The 18,525-nt window shown below is 44.3% G+C and overlaps 1 protein-coding gene across 5 annotated transcripts in view; it reads left to right on the top strand.

Moving 5' to 3' along the window:
- Positions 1-18,525, top strand: part of fsip1 (fibrous sheath interacting protein 1) — a 277,000-nt gene that overhangs the window by 128,900 nt on the left and 129,575 nt on the right. The gene's annotated exons all lie outside the window — the stretch shown is intronic.

Genomic DNA, 18,525 nt, shown 5'->3' with positions numbered 1-18,525 from the left:
TAAAGGTATGTACCTTATTTTTACATTAAATGGGGCATATATATAACCCTGAATATATAGTTATCTATAGCGAGTAGTTCATTTTGGGCTTTTTATATCCCGCAGTATTTTTCTCGGCATTTGAGGGCACTAATCCAGCGTGATGTCAACATTCTAAACCAGCGCGTTCACAGAAACCCACTAGAAAGCCGATTTAAATGGGCATTTATTTACAGCAATTGAACACTAAATTCCTTCCATTTGGCCTATAAATTAATGTAAATTAGATATAAAAATCATGTTATATTGTGAATAATCTTTGGACACTTAGGCTATTTAAAAATGTTAATCTTTCCTTAAGAAATGGCCTTTTGACAATCCAAGATCACAGCTTTTTTGTAATGTCCATTGAAAATCAATAGGGAACAAGATGCTAATTTCCGAGTATGAAAATGGCCATAACTTTTTTAATACTTGAGATATGAAAGTGAATTTGGTGTCAAATTAAACTTATTGTTATGCTTTATCTGATGGGATAAATTGCAGACTTGATTTTTAAAATCTCAAAATTTTGTAACATTGCTAAACATTGGGAATTAAAACACATTTGATTGCATTCCATAGTCAATGTTCGCTCTGAAGACATTTCCAGGACAATAGGGTCAGGGAGGGGGTGTGTGTGTGAATCAGTGCGGGGTGGATAGATGGCGGGGGGGGGGGGGGGGGGGGGGGGGGGGGATAGAAGGCAGTCGGTGCAGAATGGATGGATTGAGGCAGGTGAATTGGTACGTGTTGATTGGAGTAGGTAGAATTGTGAGGGGAGAGCACGGGGGATGTCAGTGGTGTTGTGGGGGGGTTCGGTACGGGATGGATGGGGGTAGACAAAAGTGCTGGAGAAACTGAGCGGGTGAGGCAGCATCTATGGAACAAAGGAAATTGGCAACGTTTCGGGTCGAGACACTTCTTCAGACTGTTCCCCCCATTCTTCTTGAAAGGGAGGATCAGTGAGGGATGGATGGGGGGAGGGGTGATCAGCGCAGGATGAACGGGTGTCAATACAGTGTGGATCGGAGGGTCTGTGCAGGAGCAATGGGATATCACTACAGGATGGGTGAGGGGGGGGGGCAGGGTAAAGGGAGGGGGGGTCAGTACGGGATGAATGCGTGGATTAGTACAGGATGGATGGGGGATCAGTACATGATGAATGGAGGAGAAGTGCAGGATTGATGGGAAAGGGATGGGTACAGGTTGAAGTGGGGAACCAGTGTAGGATGGAGGGGGGGAGGGAGGGTGGCAGGGGTATCAATGCGAGGTGGATAGGGTGATCAGCGCAGGATCAATAGATTGGAGGGGAGATGAGGAGGGGAGCACACGTGATGTCAGTGAGGACTGAATAGAGGCGGGAATGGGGATCAGTGCCGGATGTAGAGGAGGGGTCCCAGGATAAGGGGTGGGGGGTGGAGGGGGCGTACGAGAGAGAGAGAGAGAGAGAGAGAGGGGGGGAGAGAGAGAAGGGGGGCGAGGTGGGGAGGAAGGAGGGTCAGCGCTCCTCGACAACTTGGCCGTTGGGAACTCCTCGCCACCGCCTCCCTCCTCCGCCAGCCAACAGCAAGGTGCGGGGCCGAGCGGTGCAGCTCAAAGATCCTACACCTATAGGATCTATGGTGCAGCTGCTTCAGAAGTGTCGGAGCGAATGACGGGTCCCGCACAGCAGCAGCAGCGGCCGCGACAGCAATCCCGTTAACGGCGAAAACCGCTTTCAAAACAAACCCTCCCGCACGCCGAGGCCTCCCCCTACCTCCCTCCTCCCGGCCTCGGCGTGCGGGAGGGTTTTTTTTTTAAAGCGCCGTCAGCGGGTTTGCAAGCCTTATCAGGGCAGGGGGGGCGGGAGGAGGAGGAGGAGGATGGGGCCGCTGCTGCCGTTGTTCGGGGGCCGTCATTCGCTGCGACCCTTCCTCACCCCGCATCTAGTATCTTTCCCACGCAATACAGCCGTCACCGCCGACACAAAACGTCGCGTTCCTTTTCTCCAGAGATGCTGCCTGACCAGCGGAGTTACTCCAGTTTTTTGTGTCTATCTTCGGTACAAACCAGTGTCTGGTTGCCAAGCCGGGCAAAATGGCTCGGTGTTTAGGTTGCCCGGCGGCGCTTTGAGTTGTCTGTGGCACCCGGGCAACCGTTAATTACGAGCCCTGTCCAGCATTTTGTGTCTATCTTCTTTATAATATTGAAGATAGACACAAAATGCTGCAGTAACTCAGCGGGTCAGGCAGCCTTTCTGGAGAAAATGGATAGGTGACGTTTTGGTTCGGGTCCCTTCTTCAGATTATCATATTGATGGTATTTGATTCTTGTTATCACCATGGCATGTCTGATTTTATTATGTGCAGGCAGAAATGCGATTTAAGAAGTTGTCAAACTTTCTGATAATACTGGTTGGCTGAAAAAGTTCAAATAAACAAGATGAAAAGATGAATAGGAGCTTATAAAGAGATGGAATTTGAAAGGTAAAAGTGAATGCACTGGAAAGTAATTTGTTTGAGGTATGAATTGCAGCTGGGGTTAAGTGAAGATGAAAGTGGAACATGGAAAGTAAATAAATAATAAAATTATGAAGAGTTTCTGAAAGATTATTGAATTGTTGAAGCGTGAATTAATATGTCTAGCATCGCAGCACTGATAAGCATAAAATGCAGGCCAGTATTGGTGCTCAGGAGAAAGGACCTTGTGGGGCATGTGATCAGGAAAGTGTGTTGCCTAAAAATTGTAACGTTCCCAAGTAAGACACTGTTTTGTTCTTAAGTAGGTCATTGAAGGATAGTGCATCTTAATGGAGTTCAGCTGTCTTTCACTTCCATGGATAAACAGGCAGAACACATGCAAACTATTGCCGCAATGGAGATTCAGCAGATTCAATCTGAGTTTTCCTTGATATCACTAAGATTGCTGTTCTGCAGGAATAGAGGCAGGGGCAGCACGGTGGTGCAGCGGGAGAGTTGCTGCCTTACAGCCCCAGAGACCTTCGTTCGAATTTGGCTACAGGTGCTGTCTGTTACCGGGTTTGTGTGTTCTGCCTGTGACCACGTGGGTTTTCTCCAGGTGCTCAGGTTTCCTCTCACATTCCAAAGACATGGAGGTTTACAGGTTACTTGAACTCTGTAATTTTCCATAGTTCTGCCCAAAACAGGTATAACGGGAAACTAATGTATGGATGATCGTTGATCAGCGCGGAGCAGTGCTTCCACACCTCAAAAAAAAAAATTCCTTAACTAGAATCCCAAATTTCCTGGAATTTCATTATATTTCCTGAAATTCCCCAACTGCGCATGTGCGACTGCTGCTCCAACTTCGCACGCATGGATACCGGCCCACTGCGCACGCGCAGGGAGACGGTGTCATTTTGCGTCCCTACAGCCTCACCGGCGCCATTTTTAATTGTGACGCGGCTGACGGGCCTCCCCCAACTGCGCAGGCGCGGATGATTGTAAATATACTTTTCTCCCCCAAATCATCCCGCGGGCCGGATTGAACCCCTTCGTGGGCCGGATGCGGAAATTTCCGGAAATTTCCCAAAATTATTTCATTTCCCCCAAATTTTCCGAAGTCAACCAGAATTTCCAGAATTTCAGGTATTTTCCTTCAATGTGGAAACACAGGCGCAGGCACGGTGGGCCGAAGGGCCCATTTGAACACTGTATCTCAAAATTAAACTAAAAACTAACAACTGGGAGTGACCTTGCGGGATTGTTTCTATTGGTAATGGTCTGGAAGTATTTTTAGAAGCTGTATAATTTGTTGTTGAAGCAAACTATAGCCTGTTGCTTGGTCCTGGAAGAGTTCCACCAGCACTGTGAATATGAAACTGCCATCATTTCTTCTTCCACTTTGTCAAACCCCTGTCCCACGATGACAGGTTCTTAGTCCAAAGTACCATGGTCAGCAGCTGGCACTTCCAGAGCTGGAGCTGCTTGTGGCCATTGATCATAGTCACAATGTACTCAGTTGAAAGCGGGCAGCCTTCCAACAGGTTGGTTGCAGCCACCCTGAAAGCCCTGTCCCACGGTACGAGTTCATTCCAAGAGTTCTCCCAAGTTTGCCCTGATTTGAACTCGGAGAATTACGGTAATGGCCACTCGCCGGTACTCGGGGCTCTCGTGGACATTTTTCATCATGTTGAAAAATCTTCACGCGCTTACCTGCCGTTAGCGAGTCTTTCCGAGAACCTGCTATTAGCGCTAAGAGATGTCCCCGAGCTCCGACGTACTCGCTACGTTTATTCTCTGTGCTTACCACGAGTTTGATTTTTTTTTAACTCGGGAAAGCTCTTGGAATGAACTCGTACCATGGGACAGGGGTTTGACAAAGTAGCAGTGCCAGTAAGCTCACTTGTAAGGTCGTACCAAAACGTGCCTAGTTAATTTCGACATGTAGGTAGTAAACTTTCCTCGTGGCTATTGCTTTCACAATATTATTCACTGAATTATATTATTTTAAACAGCCATTGTTAGGATTTTACTAACAAATTGACCATAGAAACATGTAGAGCGATAAATTTGTAATAATAATAATAATAATAATAATAATAATAATAATAATAACTTTATTTATATAGCACTTTTCATACAAATGAATGCAACCCAAAGTGCTTTCCATAAAAAAAACACAGGTTTGAACAAAAATACAATTTAAAACAGTAACGCCATAGGCAGTTAATAGCATAAAAAACAGATTTATTTAAAAATATATATATATCCATCTATCATCATATCATCTACTTATTAAAACTCTGATCTTGTATGTGTGTATATTTGTGTGTATATGTGTATGTATATGTCTGTATATGTGGTTGTCTACATCTTCGCAAAAACACTACGCGGTAACGGTTACATTTTTACTTGTTCTGATTCACATTTTTCCCCTCTAGGCAGAGGGCATCTTCACTGAACATTTTATGCTTTATTTCTCGACATTCTCGACATTACTGATTAAAGTTTAAAAAAAATCAAAAGACTTTGAAATTAAAATGACCAGCTTCAACTGATGATGTCACAATGGCTTGGCTAGCAGTGATCAGCTTCACTGACGATTTAATCCTATATTTCACAAATTATTCGTGATTAAATTTAAAAAATGCCAACTTTAACAAGATATTTACTGTTAAAATCCTTCATCCCAGCTTCCAACACGCTTCGATACAAAGTTTAAAAAATATATATATTTATTTTATTAGAAGCAATTGTACACAGAGAAAGTTATCGACATAAGTTATACAATTTTCGTACAGCTTCAATTTTAACATTTTATAAACTAATAACTAAATCGGAAAAAAGGAAAAAGGAAAAAAGGGAAAGAAAGAAGAAAAGAAAAAGAAAAGAAAGAATTTCGAAAAAGACACGAAAAAGAAAAAAGACACCAAAAAAAAAATTCTTATTGGTGCGGCATTGAGTGGCTAACAGGCCATCATCAGAAGACCTGAGCGCTTGAGTAGAGGCACAGGGAAGGAGGGACTCTGAAAAATATGCTGCTCCTTAGCCATTTAGGGCTTTACAGACAAGAAGGAGGACTTTATAGTCTATCCTGGATCTAACAGGGAGCCAATGAAGGGAGTATAATACTGGGGTGATATGTTCCCTTTTCTTGGTATTTGTTAAAAGCCGGGCTGTGGCATTTTGAATGAGCTGTAACTTATTGGTGGATTTTGAAGGCAGACCAGTAAATAAGGCATTACAGTAATCAAGTCGACTTGATGTGACAGCATGTATGATTTTTTTTACTGTCATGTTGAGTTAAGAAAGGCCGTACTTTAGCAATATTTCTGAGGTGATAGAAAGCACACCTTGTTACCTTATTTATGTGAGGTTTAAAATTAAGACTAGACTAAGTAGGACCCATTGGGTCCCTGTCACACGGTAGGCTTGGTCCCCCAACGCAACCCATTCCCTAATGCAACCCGTACCCCCAATGCAATATTGTATCACGCACGCATAGCTCCCAACAGCACAGAAAAGCCTCATTTCCCCTCATCCCCCAGCACTCCCTCCCCCTCCTCTTCACCTTCCCTCTTCTTTCCCCGCTCCTCCTCCCCTCTCTAATCCCTCCCTCACCTCTCCCTCCTTTCCCCTACCCTGTCACTCCCTCGATAACTCATCTCCCCTCCTATTCCCCCTCGTATCCCTCCATCACACACTCCTCACCTCCCCTTATCCCTCCACTATCCCTCATGAACTCCCCTACTGCCCTCTCCCTCTATTCACCACTCCCAACCTCCCACACTCTCCCCCTCCTCTCCCTATATTCCCCCTCCTCCCCCACTCTCCTCACCTTCCCCACTCTCCGTCCCTACCCCTTCCTCTCCCTCAATCCCCCACGCTCCCTCCTCACCACCCCAGGATCTTTCCGCTCGCCTCCTCCCCTCCCCCAATCCATCCCTCACCCTTCCTCTCCTTTCCCCCACTCTCAATCCCAGCAGTGGCATTGATTGACAAGAGAAGAGACCAATCGGCGTGGCGCTGGCTGAAGGAATCTGCACACGGGCGTTTTAAAGATTTTTAAACCTCGATAACGTTTTAAATATACCACCGATTGGAATGAAACTTCTTGCACTTTCAGCACGAGAGAACAGTGAGTAACCTAGTGAAAAATCGTAGCACTATCACGTACCATTTTTGCACAAATAGACAAACTGGAAGAGCACAAGATCAGAGTTTTATTCATGTACTAGACTAAGTGGGACCCGTTGGGTCTCAGCATCACACGGGAGGGCTGCTCACCAACGCAATATTCCACCTCTCCACCAATTCCAATACTGCTCGCCAGTGGGGGGGAGCTGTCTGTTGCGCTAGTATGGGTGTTGCGGGATGAAGGTACTGGTTTCCAGAGGGCTAGTATAGACATTGTGGGCCGTTTGGATGCTTGGGCAGGCATCCAACTGTTGCAACGATTTTAAAAGCCAAGCCAAGGCAAACAATTGGGCTGCAGACACCCGACCACTAAAATTCATTTTGTGAACACAAACTTGTTAATAAGGAGAGGCAAACAATTGGGTTGCAGACACCCGCCAACCAAAATTCATCTTGTGAACACAAACTTGTTAAAAAAAGGCGAGGCAAACAATTGGGTTGCAGACACCCGACAACCAAAATTCATCTTGTGAACGCAAACTTGTTAAAAAGGGCTGCAACCACTTTACAGCCGCATCGAAGGGACTCACCGTGGAGTAGACGTGCGTTCAGTGTTATTCGCAGCTCAGAGAGCCATGACCTTCTCGCTTCCTGGTCTGGCAGAGACTGAGTGAGGCACGACGCTTCCTGGTTTTATAGTCCCTCCCCCTGCCGCCAGCGGGGGCAGCAGAGAGAATGGGGAATTTTGTAAAAACATTTATATCTCTCTCATTTTTCATTGGCGGAAAAAAATCCTCCGCACTCATACGGCGGAGGGGGGCTCTGAGCGAGGTGGCCAAAAATGACGGCCGTAGGTGGCGGCGTTCTCTCGGAAATCGCAGCACAGTGGGCCAAAAGTGGTCAAGATCAGAGATTTAGTAATATAGATAATTGTCAATTTTTACCCCAAGGCTTGTGACTTCTTGTTTGACATAGGCAGTCAAATTTCCCAGTTTACCGAGTAACATCTCTCTCTTGGGTTTTGATCCGTAATAAAATTTCTGTCTTGATTCGTTGAGTTTAAGGAAGTTAGCATTCATCCATTTTTTCTATGGAAAATAGGCAGGAAGTCAAAGAATTTATGGCATTTGCATCAGTGGGTTCGACTGAAAGGTATAACTGAGTCTCATCGGCATAACTTAGAAAATTTACATTATGCGGTCTGATAACTCCTCCTAGCGGCAGCATATACAAGGAAAAGAGTAATGGGGCAAGGCACCTACTACCCTGGGCTACACCAAAGGGTATATCATGCAGCAGTGACACATAGTCCTCAAGACTAACAAAGTACTTCCTTCCACTTTTATATGATTGGAACCAACTTAGTATCTGATCTGACAGGCCGACCCAGTTTTCTAGGCGATCTATAACAATACTGTAATCTATGGTGTCAAAAGCTGCTATGAGGTCTAAGAAGATCAGCACTGAGACTTTGTCCTCGTCAGTGCTAACTCTAAGGTCACTGACTATTTTTGTCAGGGCAGTCTCAGTGCTGTAATTTGCTCTGAAACCAGATTGAAATTTCTGTAAAATGTAATTTTGATTCAGAAAGTGTTGTATTTGGTTGAATACCACTTTCTCCAGTACCTATGCTGATAAAGGGCAGTTTTAATATGGGTCTGTAATTACTCAGTAGTCCCACTGTCTAAATTTGGTTTCTTTAACAGAGGCTTTACGACAGCGGTTTTATAAGTATCTGGGAAAGTTCCAGTCTCCAGGGAGATGTTTATAATTGTACGAACAAAACTGAATAAACTGTTAAAAACATTCTTTAAAAATGTTTGGAAGGACATCACAAGGAAACTAATTTTTGTCTGCGCCTTACTAGGTTGGCTGCAGAGAACAGTAGAATCTAAAGAGATACCAGCTCTGATAGTCTGAACCTTATCGTTTAAAATAATCGGCAAACAGCTCACATTTTTCAGCAGAAGCTTGGCTTAAACAATCATGGGTTGAAGCAGAGTTTAGTAATCTGTCAATGGTGGAGAACAAAATCTTACTATTTCCACCACCTTCTGCGATAATTTGAGAAAATGGGTCCTCCTTGCAGATCCTGCAGCATTATTATAAGTAGCAATGGTTTCTTTATCGATGTCAAGATGTACCAGTCCTGTTTTTCTCCACTTTCTTTTGGCTACTATAATGATCTTTGCCTGTGTACCCTTTATCTATTTAACTTATTAAATGTATTTGCAAGGTGATAGACCTTACAGGTGACCCAGTCGTTCCAATCCATGTAAAATCATGCGGTGGCGAGGAAATGGGACAGCTGCAGTATTGTGAACAATCTGGTACATGTCCAAAGCGATTAGTGACATTGAGGTTTACCATTGCCATTTACTCAAATCTGAGCCTATGGAAGTTTTTGTCCTTTATTCTGCAAGTGGCAGATCCCCTCATTTCATTTGGAAGGAAGCACATGCTGCTTGATATCCCTGATCTTTGATCCATCAATGAGTCTTTTCAGAAACGTCACATGAAGGCAATAAGCACAGGCTGATCAAGAGGTGAAGACGTTATGAACATTAAGACGTTCTTCCCAGTTGTTATCAGGCAACTGAATCATCATACCACAACCAGAGAGCAGTGCTGAACTACTATCTACCTCTGATGTTCCTCAGACTATCCTTGACCAACCTTTGCTGGCTTTACCTTGCACTGAACGTTATTCCCTTATCATGTACTGTAAATGGGTTGATTGTAATCATGTATTGTCATTCTGCTGACTAGTTAGCACGCAACAAAAATCTTTTCACTGTACCTCGGTACACGTGACAATAAATTAAACTGAACTGTAAAATGAGCTGAGTAGTCATGACTCTTTGAGAAAAAACAGGTATTCAGAGTTCCCAGATATTTTTTCTACTTCAATAAAATCATAGGCCATTCACTGGGATGCTGTCTCTGCAGCTCTCCATTCACCACAGCTGCACAATGTAAATGGCCATTCAACCCACTGACACTCAACTCTGAAAGGATCCAAAGTTTGCCTCCTTTAAGTTGAGCTGAATTCTTGAGATTTTCTGATCTAGCTCAAACTATAGTTTGCATTGCACAATTCCTCAGATTTCCTCCCACACACCAGACATACAGGTTGAGGTTAATTGGCTTCGGTAAAATTGTAAGTGGTCCCTAGTAGGCAGGATAGTGTTACTGTACAGAGTGATCGTTATTTGGCGTGGACTTAGTGGGCCGAAGGGCCTGTTTCCGTGCTGTATCCAAAGTACATGCTTTGCTCTTCGTAGAAACAAAGAACTGCAGACGCTGGTTAATACACGCAAGGATACAAAGTGCACAAAACTCAGCAGGTCAGGCAGAATTTCTGGAGAACATAGAAAGGTGATGTTTCGGGTCGTGAGCCTTCTTCAGACACTCTGCTTGACCTGCTAAGTTACACCAGCACTTTGCGTCCTTTCAGAGCTTACTGCACAGCTAGCAGAATTGAGTCAGTGAGTTGAATGGCTATTTACATTTTGCAGCTGTGGTGAATGGAGAGCTGTGGAGACAGCATCCCAGTGAGTAGCCTATGATTTTATTGAAGTAGAAAAATGTAACCCTCTCCATCTAGTGAACACTCAAAGCAAGCAATGCATGACAAATGCCATTATGTGATGCAAAGACAGAGAAATGTCTGTGTGCACTGGCTGTATTGTGACTGAAAACCTGGACAAAGTTCCACAACTGCATCTTTCTTAGAGATTAAGTATGCTTATGCAGTTTCCAGTACAAAATACTGTTTTTCAACAGTGTTTAAAATCATAGTGGCATGAGATCCAGTTCATAGCAGATTTAACCAATCATATATATAGACAGATTTTAAAATAAAGATTGCAAGGACTGAAGGCAAAATATGAATTAGTGTTTTTGATTTTAATGACAAATCACATACAGAGAAACATATAAACATAGCTTAAATAGGCATCTTAGTCGACATGGACAAATTGGGCTGTATGGCCTTTATCCATGCAGTATGATTCTATTACTCTATGATTGTCTTTCATTTGTCCTTCATTTGTTTTGCCGTGGGAACAGACGATACTACAACTTTGTTGTATTTGCCTAAATTTATATTGGAGTCTTGTAGCAGGACTGTGTTTACTTAAATTAAGATAAGATGGCGGCTCCTTGCGGTAGCGGCCTCTGCAATCCATCTGTCTTTTAAAATTATTTGTCCTGTTGAGTGTATAGTTTGGTTGTCGTTTATATATTGTTTTTAGCTGTGTATATGTGGGGAGGGGGGAGGGGACTTTTAATCTCTTCCCTGTACGGGGACCCGACCTTTTCCCTGTCAGTTCTCCGTTGTCGTTGGGGCCTAGCACCGTGGAGTGACTTTGGGGCTCTGGTCGCGGAGCCTGCGGAATACTCGCCATCGTGGAGCTGGTCAGCTTCGGAGCGTGGAGAGCTGTGGTGGCGCGTTGCTGCGACCCGACTTCGGAGCTTTGGAGGCTCCAGCCGCAGGCCCGGTGGACGGTGACATCGTGAGCTCGCGGGTCCCTGGTGGGAGACCGCTTTTTGGAGCTCCCGCAACAGAAACTTCTCCCGCCCGAATTGCAGGATTGAAAACGATCCGGAGCGGGGCCTTACATCGCCCGGCGCTGCTTTAACGGCCGCGTGACTTGCCATCGCCGCCGGGTGCTCCAACATCAAGACCCGGAGCAGGGCCTTACATCGCCCGGTGCGGCCTTACATCGCCCGGTGCGGCCTTAACGGCCGCGGGACTTGCCATCGCCCGCCGGGGGCTTTAACATCGGGAGAAGAATGAAAAACAGGGGAGAGACAATGACTTTGCCTTCCATCACAGTGTGGAGGAGATTCACTGTGATGGATGTTTGTTTAAATTGTGTTAATTGTGTGTCTTGGTTTTTCTTTTCTTGTTGTATGACTGCAGAAACCAAACTTCATTTGAGGTTCAAATGACAATAAACGGCATTGTATTGTATATCAGACTTAGTGGCAACAGTCAGATTCCGTAAATACAGTAATGGGAGGATGGTGAACAAGGAAACTGCTGAAGGTGAACAAGGAAATTGGCTCAATGCTAAGTACGTATTTGTTTTTGATGTGCATAGATGATTTGGTCTCAGGTTTGGAGACTTGAACCTACAATGGTATGGGGGAGCCAACAGGTGAGATGGGTGAACTCACTTAATGGAGGCTAGAAAAGCAGGTGACTGAGTGGAGATGGTAGCAGTGGCAGGTGATTGTTTTTGTCGATTAGTGGTGAAGATAAAAACTGAGATAGGTTGGGTGCTGGTCAGCCATGTTTGAAATAGGAATAGTAACAGTGTATAGCAGCAACTGCAATATGATTGGGAGGGTACAACTCACCACAGAGGTCCTCAGCCTCTTACAGCACATGTGAGACAGCCGTTCATTGGTCCAGTCTCAAACAGAATGCTGAGCTGAAAATCTATTGCAGAAGCTGGAACTAAACCAACAAGTTGAACGCTTACTCCTGTAGAATATTTATAGAATGGAACAACACCACCCTTCAGGCAAGATTTACATTCCTGAAGAGTTGGCTCAATTATTCCCAAAACAGTAGTTTACTAAGTGATTATTTGAAAACATTTACTTATGCCCTGGAGTGTGCGCTGGCAAAGGAAAATCTGCCAGAAACTACTTAGGTCAGGAGTGGCTTTGTATGTTTGTAGCAAGGCCCTCTAATTTAGATTTATAAAGCTTCTTCATGATGAAATGTTCACACTTCACGGAAAGCCACCAAAGCAATAAAGTACCAGTAAAGGAATTCAACTGTATGGGTTTGTGTTTGTTTCAAAAATGAAGCAATTGCTGTATAAGCAGATTAGAAAGCAGCTTGACTACTTGTCACTTTTTTAACCTGATAGCTCTGTTGCGGGTTAATGGAGATATTTTGATGTCCGGTAATGCAAGAAAATAATGGCAATTATAAGAACCGTAGACGTTTTAAAAATGCATATATTGCAGAGATAGAAGGATGAAATTCAGCCCTTCATTGCTATAAATTTATAACTTTCATTTTATGAGTAGAATTTGGAGAGAGGTCGACGATCAGTTTAATTTTTGGTGAAGAGATATCATCTGACCAAGAAACTGGAAGAAGATTTATTTCTCAAGTGATGACCGTTTTAAGAACAGGCAGGATTCTTAATCTGATATCTGACAATGTTACTTCAACTCTGATGCAGTATTTGAATTTGGAGCAACCCGATTTATATGTAAAATGCTTCCTTTCGAACTAAGGTGTCACAAGATTGGTAGACATAAATGCTGTTGAAACTCAGTGGGTGAGGCAACAACTATGGAGCAAAGGACCTTTTTCCTTCGCTCCATAGATGCTGCCTCAACTGCTGAGTTTCTCCAGCATTTTTGTCTACCTTCGATTTTTCCAGCATCTGCAGTTCTTTCTTAAACATGTCACAAGATTGGAATCACATGTCATTTGTGCCAGTTTGCAGTGTATAGAAGCACATCTGTTTCTCCTCCATTTATATCAAACTACTAAATTCATCATTGAAGCATGAATTTATGCTATGAGATGACTGGCATTCAGTCGTGGAAACTATTTAACATCAAATTATTACCATAGATTTACCTCAAACTGGATATCTGACTTTTGACAGTAATTTTAGCCAACCCTTTTGATAATTGCCTTTCTGGAAACAATTGGTGAGATGTTTCGCATGTCCATATTTTATTTCTATGGAGTAAGACATTATTGGTCGTATTCCATAGAGTCAAAGAGTAAATCAATTCTGATTTCCTATATTTTCCGGCATGAAAAATAATGATCCCTTTTTAATAATGTCCAATCTGCATTGACTTTGCAAATGTTATTTATATTAAGAAAGGTGCAAATGCTATTAGACATTTCAGTGATTTGTGACGGAATGCTTAGCAGTCCACTAATTTTTACTGCTGACGTTTTCATAAATTGGAAATATTTTATCCACCCATATCTGATGCTCAATTTATTGTAGACACAAAGAACTGGAGATTCTGGAATCTTGCATAGAACACAAAGTGCTTGAGTATCTCAGCGGGTCAAGCAGCATATCTGGAGGACGTAGATAGGTGACGTTTTGGGTTAGGAATCTTATTCAGACTGATTATAGTGGGGAGAGAAAGCTGGAAGAGAGGTGGTGGCAGGACAATGCCTGGCCAGTGATAGTTTGATGCATTGTGAATAATTATAAATAATTAAAACAATTATGACAGAGATTAAAATGTGTGGTGAATTGCGGTGGAACAACCCCATTGAAGAAGATAACAGTGGTTACCCAGATCAGGTTGCGAAGGGGCCTCCATAACAGTTCAATCTTCAGGGCCCCAACAATGTAGTTCCGCCACTGGGTCCAACATACAAATGAAGAAATGGCCACTTCTACAGAACTGTACTGATTGAATTAATTTTAATTTGTATAGCATAAATCAAGTTGCACTTTCATGGTTATATTACTCAAGAGCTGGCATAGAGGTTTACATCTTTGGGTCAGAAAAAAAGCAAGATAAGTGTGTCTGGGAGAGATGAGAGACAGGCTTAGAGAATCAACAAGGACGTGCAACACACTCAACCACCACCTTTCTATTATAGGTAGAAGCAATGAACTGTAGGTGCGGGTTTACAACAAAAAAAAAGACATAAAGTGCTGGAGTAACTCAGCTGGGTCAGGCAGCATCCCTGGAGAACGTGGAGAGGTGACGTTTCGGTTTGGGATCCTTATTCAGACTAATTCAAACAGTCTGAAGAAGGGTCCTGACCCGAATCATCACCTATCCATGTTCTCCAGGGATAGTGCCTGACCTGTTGAGTTACTCCAGCACTTTGTGTCTTACCTTTCTATTACTGCTGCAGGCAACTGACAAATTTGATTGCAGTTTATTTAAATGTTTACTTATTAGTTTTGTCTTATTGGTTTATTATTATTGTCATATGTAACGAGATCTGATGTAAACCCTTGTTTGTTTGCTATCCAGTCAAATCATACTAAACATGAGTACAATCAAGTCAAGTCAAGTCACGTTTATTTGTCACATACACATACGAGATGTGCAGTGAAATGAAAGTGGCAATGCTCGCGGACTTTTGTGCAAAAGACAAACAACAAAACAACCAAACAAATTAGAAACACAATCATAACACACATATTCTTTTACATAATAAATAATGGAAGGAAAAACGTTCAGTAGAGTTAGTCCCTGGTGAGATAGGCGTTTAAGTCCGAATTGCCTCTGGGAAGAAACTCATTTTCAACCTCTCCGTTCTCACCGCATGGCAATGGAGGCGTTAGCCTGACCGGAACAGTTGGAACAGTTGGAACAGCTGGAACAGTCCGTTGCAGGGGTGGAAGGGGTCTCCCATGATTTTATTTGCTCTGGAGTTGCACCTCCTGTTGTATAGTTCCTGCAGGGGGGCGAGTGAAGTTCCCATAGTGCGTTCGGCCGAACGCATTACTCTCTGCAGAGTCTTCTTGTCCTTGGCAGAGCAATTCCCAAACCAGATGGTAATGTTCCCGGACAAGATGCTTTCCTCAGCCGCTGCGTAGAAGCACTGGAGGATCCTCGGAGACACTCTGAATTTCCTCAATTGCCTGAGGTGGTAAAGGCGCTGCCTTGCCTTACTCACGAGTGCTGAGGCGTGTGATGCCCATGTCATATCCTCGGAGATGTGGACTCCCAGATATTTAAAACAGTTCACCCTATCCATAGGATCCCCATTTATCCTCAATGGAGTGTGCGTCCTCGGATGATGTGCCCTCCTAAAGTCCATGATCAGCTCTTTCGTTTTTTTGATGTTCAAGAGGAGGCTGTTATCCTGGCACCAGAGTGCTAGACCAGCCACCTCCTCCCGGTAGGCCTTCTCGTCGTTGTCTGAGATCAGGCCCACCACCACAGTGTCATCAGCAAACTTAATTATTGAGTTGGAGCTGAACCTAGCCACACAGTCATGTGTGTACAGGGAGTACAATAGGGGGCTGAGGATGCAACCCTGGGGCGATCCTGTGCTCAGGGTGAGGGATTTCGATGTATTCCCTCCCAGCTTGACTACCTGGGGCCTGGCGGTGAGAAAGTCCAGGACCCAGGCACACAGGGAGGTGTTGAGCCCCAATTCCATTAGCTTCCCGGCCAGTCTGGTGGGGACTATCGTGTTGAGGGCTGAACTGTAGTCTATGAACAGCATCCTCACGTAGCCCCCCTTCTGGCTGTCCAGATGGGAGAGAGCGGTGTGCAAGACCTGGGAGACCGCATCGTCCGTGGATCTATTCGGACAATCGAGCAATACTCAAGTACAACAGGTATTCCAAAGAAAAAATAAATGCCAGAGTGTAGAATATAGTGTTACTACATTGTAGCTACAGAGAAAGTGCAGCTAGAAAAAGTCTGCAGGCTGGATTGAGTAGCCTAGCGGGGAAAAGGCTGCTACAGAAACTGGTGGTGTGCGCTTTCAGGCTTTTGCATCTTCTGGTCAATGGGAGTGGGAGGAATAACGGGCTGTAAATGGTCCTTGATTGTATTGGGTGCTTTCCTGAGGCAGTGTGAAGTGTAGATGGGGTTCAATGGGGGTGGGTGTGCACCTGGTTAGTATGATGGACTGGGCTGCATCCATAACATTCTGCAATTTGATGTGGGCTTGGGCAGAGCAGTTGCCAAACCAAGTTGTGTTGCATCCTCATAAAATTCATTCTAAGGCGCAATTGTAGAAGTCGGTAAGAATCTTTGGAGACATGCCGAACTTCCTTCGTCTGCTACTAACTTTAACAGATATTATCTAAATGTAATAAATACACTTGCAATAATTAGATTTTGCGTTCATTAATTTATTGTTGTGCTGTTTGAGTATAATACATTTTTCGGATGACAAACCGAATAGCAGTAATCAAAGGTTGTGCACTCTTGGAAAAGTTCCCTTCCAGTTGTTTTTTGCCACATTTTGCCCCACTTTTGTTAGAAATGTCTCTTATCTGACTCAAAATGACGTATTCAAAGTCAAAGTCAAAGTCAATTTTATTCGTTTAGTGAGTGAAATGAATTTGCCAGCAGCGATACACACACAATACACACTGCAATTTAACACAAACATCCACCACAGCATTTGTCACTGTGGTGGAAGGCAACAAAGCTCAGTCAGTCCTCCTCCTATGTTCACAGGTGGTCGGGGCCATACACCGTCCGTAGTCGCTGGACGTACAGTCCCACTCGTTGGGATGATCCAAACTCTGAAGTCGGGATGGTCGAACACACTCCGAGTGCCCGAATCGGCGACCGCGGCTTCAGGATGTTATAGGCTGCAGGCCGGCGGTCGGAGCTCTTCTCCGGTGATCCCTGGTAAGGGATCCCAGGCTCCGGATGGTAAGTCCACGCCACGCCCGCAGCTAGAAGCTCTGCAGACCACAGCCCCATGATGCCAAAGTCACCAGGCCAATGATCGGAGCACTCTCCTCTGTCGACAAGGGTTTGCCCCGCTCCGTGATGGAAAAGTCCACTGCTGATGCTCCGGGCCCGACTCCAGGAAAGGCTGCTCCAATCCATGCTGTTAGGCCGCGAGGGAGGCGACATGGAAAAAGTCGCATCTCTGTCGAGGAGGCGACCAAAAGCGGTTCCCCCCTTTTTCCCTAACACCACCCCCCACACAAGACACACCAAGAGACACTTAAACTAACATTTAGACACACCAAAAAAAGTTGAAATAACGAACACGCTGCTGGCAGGGCAGCTGACTCGCAGCGCGCCAACCGACCTACTCGAAAACAATCATATCTTCATGTTGTATTTATGTAGATTAATGACCAGTATCTTCAACATGCTAAAGATAGACACCAAATGCTGGAGTAACTCAGCGGAGCATCTCTGGAAAAAAATGATTGGTGACGTTTTGGGTTGGAACCCTTCTTCAGAGAAAGTTTTATCTTTGATATAAAACAGAATCTGCAGTTCTTTGTTTCTTCAACAAGCCTGCAACTTCTTCCAATTACTTGCATCTTGTAATGCAGTCCTGACAATGTCACTTTCCTGCCAGTACTTCCAATAGATCTTTCTTTTTGCTCAGTCATGAGCTTCCCCTCCCCCACAGATTTTTTTAAAGTCTTCAACTTTTCTTCAACTTGAAAATTAACTATGTTTCTTCCTCCACAGTTGCTGCCTGATTTGCTTTGTTATTTACTTTGGGTTTATTTCTTAAGTGATTTCCTCATGTAGTCATACAGCACAGATTCAGGCCCTTTTAGCCCAGTTTGTCTATACTGAGCAAGATGGCCTATCCACACTAGTCCCACCTGCTCGCATTTGGCACATCTCTATATAGCTAAAAGTCTTTGTCTTGTTTGTGCCCACTATGTGTCTCTGTGTCAATCTGGTTTTCCTATCTTCTTCCAAACGTTAGGCCACAGCCTTCCCATTTTACACACATCCTACTTACATTTTTCCCGTGGTGGCGGTAAACATCTTCCCGTCGCATTTCCGCCTATATTTCCGAAGTTACAGTGTTTTTAAAATACCCCAAACCAAGTTTTTAAACGGAAAATCTTTCAACCTGCTTCCAAAGTGACGTCACAATACCTCGCAACAGGGGGGGTGGGTACTAGCTTCGAGTGACGTCAGGGGGAGGGCCGCATTTAAATAGGAGGGTTGCACGGAAGGTCATAAGGTCAAAGGACGTGACGCATGAAGTTGCTCAAGCCTTCTGCAGTACTACACATGCAACACGTATGTTCTTACCTGGTTAAAAACTGCCAACATCACTGCTGCTCACGGACAGAGAGAATATATAAATGTTTTTCGTAACCGACTTGCGAACGAGCAGTGTGCTGGCGGATTGAGGCCAAGTCCCGGCCCACGACCGCCCGGGGCTGGAGGGTGACTGAGCGCTCTGAACCCGTGCACCAAGGGACACTCAGACCCCAGGTGT

Source organism: Leucoraja erinacea, chromosome 9 (genome assembly GCF_028641065.1).
Source record: "Leucoraja erinacea ecotype New England chromosome 9, Leri_hhj_1, whole genome shotgun sequence".
NCBI classification, from domain to species: Eukaryota; Metazoa; Chordata; class Chondrichthyes; order Rajiformes; family Rajidae; genus Leucoraja; species Leucoraja erinaceus.
Note: the sequence above shows the minus strand (reverse complement) of the source record. Positions and strands in the feature narration are given on the sequence as shown.